This window comes from Diabrotica virgifera, chromosome 1, assembly GCF_917563875.1.
Source record: "Diabrotica virgifera virgifera chromosome 1, PGI_DIABVI_V3a".
NCBI classification, from domain to species: domain Eukaryota; kingdom Metazoa; phylum Arthropoda; class Insecta; order Coleoptera; family Chrysomelidae; genus Diabrotica; species Diabrotica virgifera.
Window position 1 is genome coordinate 295,666,054 of NC_065443.1, and position 10,104 is coordinate 295,676,157.

The 10,104-nt window shown below is 34.6% G+C and overlaps 1 long non-coding RNA gene across 1 annotated transcript; it reads right to left on the minus strand.

The window, feature by feature from the left end:
• Positions 1-2,020: 2,020 nt before the first annotated feature.
• LOC126885547 (uncharacterized) lies at positions 2,021-3,511 on the minus strand. Its single transcript, XR_007698395.1, has 2 exons — positions 3,292-3,511; positions 2,021-2,832 (listed from the first exon to the last, which is right to left on the minus strand). It is a non-coding gene; the product is annotated as an uncharacterized LOC126885547 (long non-coding RNA).
• Positions 3,512-10,104: the final 6,593 nt, after the last annotated feature.

Sequence of the window (10,104 nt, forward strand, 5' to 3'; positions counted from 1 at the left end):
GTGGATACACTATAAAGCAGCAGTGTGGATACTTTTAGTGTCCACACTTCTGCAACATCCAAAAGTACAGACCAAATATAGTATGTAACTTTTCTTTGTCTTAGTTCTAAACTGAGATGATTGTTGCAACGAAATACCTTCATTTTCATAAAAGTAGTTTTAATGATTGCTATTCTGCCTTTTATTTCTCTGTCTAGATCTAGCTGGTCCATTATGACAGTTCTCAAATATGTAATTTTGTGAAATTCTTCAACTTGGACTCCCTTTAATTGAGGCTCTGCATCTGGATGTGGATTGCGACTAGTGTCCTCTCTCAGGGTCCTCACTCATTCATAATAATACACCATTAGCATGTCATCGAATATGGCCTTATTTGAATACCTAATGAAGCCAGATACGTTGCTGCTTCGTTCTTTGTCGTACTTTGAAAAGTTCTTTTGCTCTTTCAAAGGAATGCATATTTATATACCTTCGAATCGAGAAAATATTGTTTGGAAGTTATTTGCAATGACTAAAATGCTTTTTAACATGTTAATAAACTTTTTATAAATTGACTTGTTGCTTTTAGAGGGTGAGAACTCTGAATATTTATCAACAATATACAGTCTTAAGCGGAAAACACACCGAAGCGATAACGGCGCGATAGCGTTCACGATGGCGATCGCGATCCAACTCGTCTGAAGCATTGATTAATAAGTACAGAGGAATATTTATAATCAATGTCTGAAGCAAACAAGTAGATGAGTTGAATCGCGATCGCCATCGTGAACGCGATCGCGTCGAGATCGCGTTGGTATGTTTTCCGCTTAATACTATTGTTTAAATAAGTACCATGGGGATTGTTGACACGTGTATATTTAATATAAATTTAAATACATTTAGTCCATTGAAATGTTACATTTAGGGTTGCATTTCTTAGAGGAGTCAATTTTATTTTTTTTTTAATGTATAGGGGGTTTCGGTAGAAGCCTAAGTTCAAGTTTTTGGGGTCGCCCCCTTGTCCTCCGGCCGCCATCTTGGAAAAAGGGGTGCAAAGGGCTTTCGCGCTGTATCTCCTAAACTAAGCAACCATACAGAATGGTTAATTACACATAAAATGTAGTAAATTAAATTTCATACAATTTTATATCGATTACTTTTTATCATAAAGTGACCAACAAAAAAGTTATAAACAAAAATAAGAGAAAATTTTGTAAGAAGTTTCCTTTTGGAGGTTATAACTTTTTTTCCGTTCATTTTACAATAAAATAGCATCATAGCGATTTTATAGAGGATTTTTAACGAACAATTTCCACTATAAAGTTCTTAAATTTTATTTATTTATCTAGATTTTACAGCGTTCCAAACTTGACTAGATTCTCGAATTCTCATAGGAATACAATAAAAACAAAACCTTGGGCTTACTTTTCTATCTATATTTTTATTTATTATATTATGACTTTAATATTCGTGTGCTAGTATTAAGCTATTTTTTGACCATTTCCCGGCAACTGAACCCTCTATACTCTGGGTATAGAGATTTTTGAAGAGAAGAACTGAATAAAGATGGGTAAAATAAATGATAAGAGATTTAAGACAAAAGAAGAGGGGCTTAGCTCAGAAGGAAAAAAAAAATCAAAAGGGCAGAGAGACACTAAATCTCAAGTATGAGTATTCGGGCTAGCTTCCATACACCGAATATTGGCTTTAGAGATATAAGAAGAAAATTTGGTAATGAAATGATAGTAACTAGGAAGAAAATGAGACTATTAATACAAAAATGGAAGGAAAATAGATAAGAATGCTAGAGATAAAATAATATCGAGTTACAACAAAGAAAGAAGAAGAAAAAAGGGCGCCAACTCGAACGAACAACTCGGCTCTCAGAACCAAGAAGTTGGACAGGTTCGAGATTTTGAAGTAACGAACAACATGAACTCTATGACACTGGTTACAACTACCTGAAATACAAAATACTAAATACTGAGCTTGTCTTGCTATGTCATATACTGGTAATACAGACTGAAATAAAACACCAACCTTAATACATACAAATATATTAATAATAAATATTAAATGTTAACACTTTACATATAACGCAACGTAATAACAGTGATAGTGGATGGGGAAAAGATAAAATAGAACCGCAAAGGCCACTCAACAAGCAATTATCCACTATCACTGGCCAAGCAAAAGTATTAAAATCAAAATCCAAATCAAAAGTCCGTTGGAATAGCAAAAAGGTCTATATAAATTTGTTGGTCAGTGACTCTTTATATATTTTACAAAAAAAACCTACGAGACGTATTCCCTATTTAAAATCCGCGACAAAATTTTACAACCCGATTCCCTATTAAATTTTAAGATACAATTATTTATGATTATTAAACAAGACCTGATTTTATTTATTTTAACTAACTCCTACTTATACTGAATCAAAAAGAAAAAAAAACAACAACCTAAAACCCTATCTATCACGAAAATATATGTACTCTTCCTAATCGTATGCATACGAAAAGTTTACAATGTAGCAAAATATATCTTACCCAAAAGTAAATACAGAAAAAGTAAATAAACTTAGCTTTTACACAACAGCCGGTTAAAAGTAGGGTTGCAAGTCCATAGAGATGAATTCTTTTGGCACGCTAACGCTGGTTGGCTGCTGTGGTGAGTAAGCCCTACTGCAAGGTCCTGGGTGAAGATGCTGGTTGTAGTAAAATCAGGTATGGTGTATTATCCAACAAAAACAGCCCACTCTAGGGATAAACCATCACAGAGTGGCTAGCAATCTAACTAGTACATAATTAACGTGATAGAGTCACGTTGTGTGACTAAATAACTAAGTTACGGGATCTAAAATAAAGTTTATTTAATTAGTTATGATGTATTTCAAGAACAGTAGCAGTACATATTGAACAGGCCCAAACAAAAACATCAAATATTAGGTAGGTTAGGTATTCATATGTCATGTCAAAATTTCTGAAGTTTACTTCAATTCAGACATGACAGGGACGTGCGCATTAGATGGGCGTGACAGAAGGCTGTATAGATACTCGTTAAAACTTTTTATAAATCACAGATAAAAAAACTTAAATAAAAAGCCTAACGATCAGGTATAAAAGATATTAAAATTTAGGTTTGGACACTAGAAAAAACTATGGCCTTGATTGAATGTTCCTTTCAAATATTTAAGGATAATATGAGCTATAATATGGAATTTATGTGGTAAATTACTCTAACAAAAGATCTAACTACAATGATGCATTGGATTTCACAACGAAGGAATGAGAGATAAATGTATTATGTACTTACTGAAACAAGGCAGGCACGCCGGAATATCCACTTCTGTTATGTGAAGAAGTCCAAAGACATGTTTAACTTTGGTTATCTAGTTTTGTAGATGGGATTAGCTGACGCTTAATTTCCTTCTAATTATTTGATTTCCATCGAAAATTTGTTTCAATCCCGTCACTTAAAAGTGAGAATAACCTCACTCGCGGCGCGCCATCCGCCCTTCGAGCCGTTTCCTGACCAACTGATCTTCAATGTTATCGGAAATCGATTCGTATCGATCCGATAGAAACATGCGCGGTGCTTTCCTCTTGCTTCGCTGCGAAAATAGGCACCTGGGCGATTAAATAGGCGTCTCCAAAGAATTTTCTAGAGGGGTATTTTTAATGAAATTTAATTGAATGAATCGAAAATCGTAATTAATTTTAAAGGGTCCGTAGCATAACTGCTACACAACCTATGAGGTAGAGTCTGGAGACGCATTTTTTGTGTGGTATCTCCAATAGGCCTAATCCACGCACAATTTCTAGACAAAATAATATTATTTATTATTATGTGTTGAAAACGATATAATATCATAATTATTATTTTTTCATTTTTTTTTTTCGATGGTCCAGGCTGCGAGTCAAGATCTGAATCAGTATCCCAGGAGAAAATTTTTGTGGTATAATGAGAGTTACAGTTGGCATCATTGTCGGTAATTCATAGACCATTTCATTATCTTCAATTATTATTAATGTTGATATGTCAACGATGTTGCTGCAACTTTCACCACCACAATAGAGGCACACTGCTGAACATTTGAGGTCTGCTTTTCGGCAACCACATGCACTTCCAATTTCCATTGCATCTGCTAAAGATGAATTTCATAAGCTCGGGGGTACTGGAGGCTTGTAAGTTTAAATTGGTATCCAAAATTTTCCATGCTTTTTCTAGCCCTAATTTTCTGGATCACAATGTTTACCGAGCCTTGACTGAATCTGGTGATACACTCGGAGTCTGTGGAAACGGGCTGCATCTTGTGTTGCAGGAATTGAGAAAAGATTAAATACATTTTTTGTCACTGTTTTAGCGAATTGCTGTATCTCAGGGTTTCCAGAGAATCGTCTTTATTTCCGCTAAATAAAGCGACGAAAAACGTTCGCCGACAACAGTGAGTAAAGATGGCTTGACTTTCCCACTGAAAAATAATTTTCCCCAGAGGTTTCTTACAAATAAAATAACCACCACTCATGATGCGCTCTTACAAAAAACACAAAATGCTTATCTAATTACAAAAATATAAATTTTACCCACATGGCTCTCAATAGTATTATCTATAAAACTCAAAATACTTTTCATAACTTTTAATACGACTGAACGTGGCCAAATAGGTAGCCCAACTGTAAGAATAAGTTAAGTAGAATGGGACAGACTGCGGTGCCACCTAGGCACAGCAGGCAGATATTCAGTCCGGTACGGAAGAAAAATGTTATAACTGCAAATTTTGTCAATTGCTGTTTATTGCGCAATTAACTTCTAAAATACTACGTAAAGATGATTCAAAAAGACCGAACTGTAAAAATGTGCTAAGCTACTATACGGTAGTTGCGTCGTTACTGAAATACGCGCTATGTTAGATCTTGTTTCAGATGCATAATGACGCAACTGTAGATAGGGTTGAAAATGGGGCGATTAAATTGGGATAATAAAATTAGAACCAATATCGATGAAAATAAAAGCCATCGTTGTCAAAAAACAAACGCCATACCGATGCCCCTGGACGATTACTCTTTATTTAATCCCTATTTTAAATATTTAAAAATCTTTTTTGCTCTTGTGAAGAATTTTGCATTTTTCGGTTGCGTCATTCTTTTTATGGACCAGCGAATTTGTCCTCAAACAACTTCTTGGCCTTTTCTGTATATGTTTAAGGTTCTAAGTTTTATAATGGGGAGAAAGGTCAAAAATAGATTAATATTAGTATAGAAATGTTAAAATCATAATAAATGGTATGAATAAAAAAATATTAAGATAGACAAGTAAGCCTAACCTTTTGTTTTTATTGTATCCCTATGAGCATTCGAGAATATGGTAAGTTTGGAGCGGTGTAAAACCTAGATAAATAAATAGAATTAATCACCTTTATAGTGGAAACTGTTCGCTGAAAAACCCTCTACAAAATTGCTATAATATTATTTTAGTGTAAAATGCACTGAAAAAAAGTTATCCTTCAAAAGGAAACTTGTTAAAAAATTTTTACTTATTTTAGTTTATATTTTTTTTGTTGGTCACTTGACGATAAAAAATAATAGAAATAAAATTGTAGAAATTTTAATTTGCTACATTTTATGGTGTATTAGATTTTCTGTAGGGTTGGTAGTTTACGAGATATAGCGCAAAACCCCTTTGCACCCCTTGTCCAAGATGGTGGCAGGGGGACAAGTTTGGCGATCACAAAAACTTGCACTTAAGCTTCTACTGATCCCCTTTACACATTAAAAAAATAAAATTGACTCCTCTAACAAATGCAAGGTATAGCCTAAAAGATGTAACATTTCAATGGACTAACTACGTTTATAAAAGCTCAATATCGTAGAAGACCAAAACCAAAAAAATGGTGGATATAGAAAAACTGGAAAGGTTTATTTAGAGCAAAGAGAAAGTGAGCCGAAACATAGGGGAGAATAATAAAATTTGGAAAAGTATGGTATAAGATTTGAAGCCTTGTTGAACGATACATTTTATAATATCATATTTTATCCCATTTAGGTTTGCCGGTCCTCCATCGGGGCCTCCCCATGTGGCGAATAGGGTAACCTCTCTCAGAAATGGGTGGTAAGAGGTAAATGAGATGATTAGACGGTAGAAGACCGGCAGGTCGCCCTAGAGAAAGGAGGAAAGATGAAGTCAGAAAAGACCTGCAGAAGTTGAAAGTGAGACCATGGGAAATAGTAGCACATTACCGGAACCAATGGTAAACGCGATAAAGACTCACGAAAAGATGTAAAAGCCAAAGATGATGATGGGTAAATGAAATACCCGGGATGGACCAAAGCTAGTACACAGCATCCGATTCAGATTGAGATGCTGCAAATAGCATCTGTATCCACAGGATCGGCTAAAATTCAATTCCAGAAAAGGCAACGGGAAACCATTCTGGTAGATATTTCCCAAGAAAAATCAAAGCGCAAAACAGAAACGGCCCCAGTCTCCAGCAAATCTTAGAATTTTAAGATTGCATCATGGAAAGACGTTTGAAAGGAAAAATTAGCAAACTCGTGTCACGAGATGAAAAGTTTAGAAATACAGGTTTAGGGTTTGACCAAGGTTAGATGACCAGGTACAAGTAAAATAAAAACGATGAACAAAACTTTCGTTGGTAATACTGATGCTTCATCGTAACATAGTTGGATTAATTTTAGAAGACATATACAACAATACTGTTACAAACTTATACAAGTATCATGGTAGAGCTGGAAGCGTGGTACGCTGAAGTAGAAAAACTTGATGACCAAAAAACCAGACTTTTATGTTAGGGTACTTTAACGCTAAGTTAGACAGAATAAAGGTTTCTGGATTGATTGGAGACTTCAGAATTGGTTGGTAAAGAACTGGGAAGAGATCATCAAGATCGAGGATCAATAAAGAGAAATAAGCAAGACATATTCAGCAAATGCTGGATTCTCCCGTATATTGTACCGATACTGTTCAAGACACTCACAATAGAAGGGTCAACTTTTCTTCTTTTTAAAGTGCCCTCTCCTCAATGGAGGCTGGCTACTACAATATCAAACTCTTCTCCGTCTTCAGCTGTTTTATTAGCTGTTCAAAATTTATCCCAATCCATTGTCAGATGTTCCTTATCAACAATAGTATTTTCCTTCCTGGTCCTTTCTTTCCCTCGATCTTTCCTTTCACTAATAGTTGAGCATATTAGTACTTATTATTTCTCATATGTGGCCTAGGTATGATGTTTTTCTAACTTTCACTGTATTGAAAATTCTCGTTCCTTGCCCTATTTTATGCAGCACTTCTTCGTTTGAGGTATGCCATGTCCATGAAATTTTGAAGTTTCTCCGTTAGATCTACATTTCAAATACCTCCAACTTATTTACGGTTGATGTTTTAAGAGTCCATGTCTTTGTATAGAGAAGAGTCGACCAGGGAAGAGTTGGAAGGGTCGGTTTACTTCTCTGAAATTAGCGGCTGGGTATACCCCGGATTAAACCATAAGGATAGAAGTAATCTTTTGAATAGATGTAGATGGGTTTCGATCGCATCCAAGTCGAAAACGTCTTACATTTACTGTATAGAAGAAACATACCAATCAATATTATACAAACCATTGAAAACATTTACTTTCATAATCAAATACAGGCAAAGATAAATGAAAAACTAACGCAGTTTATAACAGTACAAAGCGGAGTCAGACAAGGTGACTCATTAAGCCCACTGCTCTTTAATATAGAAGCAGTACATAAAGCTCATGGTTACAGAATAGGGAACAAAGAAATCCAAATATTGTGTTATGCAGACGACGCTGCATTAATCGCCGAGACAGAAGACGATCTCCAAAGATTAACATAACATCTTCAATATAACAGCCAAGAAATACATTATGATAATATCAGCAGAAAAAACCAAATATATGACAACATCTAAATACCCACTACGATGTAAAATCTAAATTGATGGGAAAATAATAAAGCAGGTAGCAAGGTTTACATATCTGGGAATAGATATCCAGTTACGGAGATGTTGAAGAAGAAGTACGACAACAAAACTTAAAAGCAAATAAAGCGGCGGGCTCTCTTAGTGACACAATCTGAAAGAACACCTAAGACAAGACACAAAAGCAAGAATATATAAAGCAGCAATTAGACCTATATTAACATACACGACGGAGACAAGACCTGACACAAAACGAGACGACTACTAGAAACAACAGAGATGAAAATACTCCGACGAATATCAGGGAAAAGTCTGTTGGATAGGGAGAGAAGCGAAAACATAAGAATATCATGCAATATAGAAGACATAAATGGATGGGTGACAAAACGGAAAGAGGAGTGGAACAAACACATTAGTAGAATGGCAGAGGATAGAATAGTACGAATAGCATGAGATAAGTCACCAAATTGACGAAGAAGTATTGGCAGACCAAGAAAAAGATGGTGCGATAACTTAAACAATTTAGGAGCCCATAGAAGAAGAAACATACATACATGAAGGAATAAGAAGAAGAAGAAGAAGAAGAAGAAGAAGAAGAAGAAGAAGAAGAAGAAGAAGAAGAAGGGGAAGAAGAAGAAGAAGAAGAAGAAGAAGAAGAAGAAGAAGAAGAAGAAGAAGAAGAAGAAGAAGAAGAAGAAGAAGAATAGATGAATATTCAATTACTATTTTTGTGAGCATTTCAAACTGTAACTATATTTGCTGCTAATTGAAAGATTAGTTTAGTTATCATTGTGTAACTTGCTTTTACTTCCTACACGTAACTTAGTGATCAAAAATGCAAAACTTCTACCACTATCGATCCGTTCTACATATTAAAATCAAAAATAAGTTGAAAACTAACAAGCCACCCCTCAGCTTCCCTCTTTAGGGGTAATTCCTGTATAAGCTATGCACGACACCGCCCGCTCGCTGTCAAATCTGCATTTACAAATTGCTCGATGTTCTTCAGATCACTCGCGCTCACCTTCTCTTTGAAGTTAAAACGCGTTTCCATAAAGTCGGTCGAAAGAGGAGACCGAGACCGTGTGAAATGTCGAGCCTCGTGCCCGTTTGTACGTTTCACAGAGGTCGCCGATGGAATTTTCTTTTGGAATATATTTTGAGCGAGAAAGCGATGGAATTGTTACCGTAAATATTATTGAGCTTTTATGCTCTATTTGAAGGGAAGGGTAAGAATGAGTGTACTTTAATATTATATAATTTTTCGTTATTTAACTTCACATTCACGAACACGACTGAATATGCAGCAGTGGCGGCTCGTGGCTTTAGGGACAGGGTCGGCAAGGTTTTGTCTCCTCAGATAGGTATGCCATCTAATTAAAAGGCTTCAATTTCATAGAAGATTTTTGGTTTTTGTTTTTTTTTATTTTTTTTATTTTTTTTTTGTTTTTTTTTGTAAATCTGTTTATAAATTAACTCTAGTCTATGTTGTTTCGAAGTAGCAAAATGGGTTATAACGTCATTGTAAAATTTATTATTGTTTTGGAGAGGTTTTAAAAGTTTTTTTCTATTGACATTTGAGACAAGTTTGACATTCTCTCTTGTTTCATGGTGTTTCGACAATACGTTTTGATTTTTTTGAGACAAGAGAAATCCCGTTCATTTAAGGCAGAATTTGCCCACATTTGAGCACAATAATTTATTAAATTCGGGAACAGTTTGTTGTACCTAATGAATTGCAGTATATAAAATTAAACATATTTTGTAACTTATCCCACCTTCCGAAAATATTTAGATCAGCATATTAAACTGTTAATCCATTTTCTTATTTTATTTGAATAAAGAATGATGGATAATTTTTAATGAACTTGCCTAAAAGATATTTTGAAAATTCCTTGTAAATAATAATTGAGTTATCCTTCCGCTCAAAAAGGTCCGGAACATTGTTTAAATAATCAAAATGTCAAAAAATTAAGAAAAACTTCGATTTTTTTCTTCGTTTTTTGATTTTAACTTTCAAAGTATTCACTTCTAAGAAAGGTTGGGTAACTAAATTTCCTACAATATAGGATTGGTTAAAAATTTTAAAAAGTGTCATCCTTTTTGCAATACAGAAATAATTGAGAAAAAAAACATAAAAATAAGTATTCGCATTTTACGTTTTTCAACCATTTATGCTAA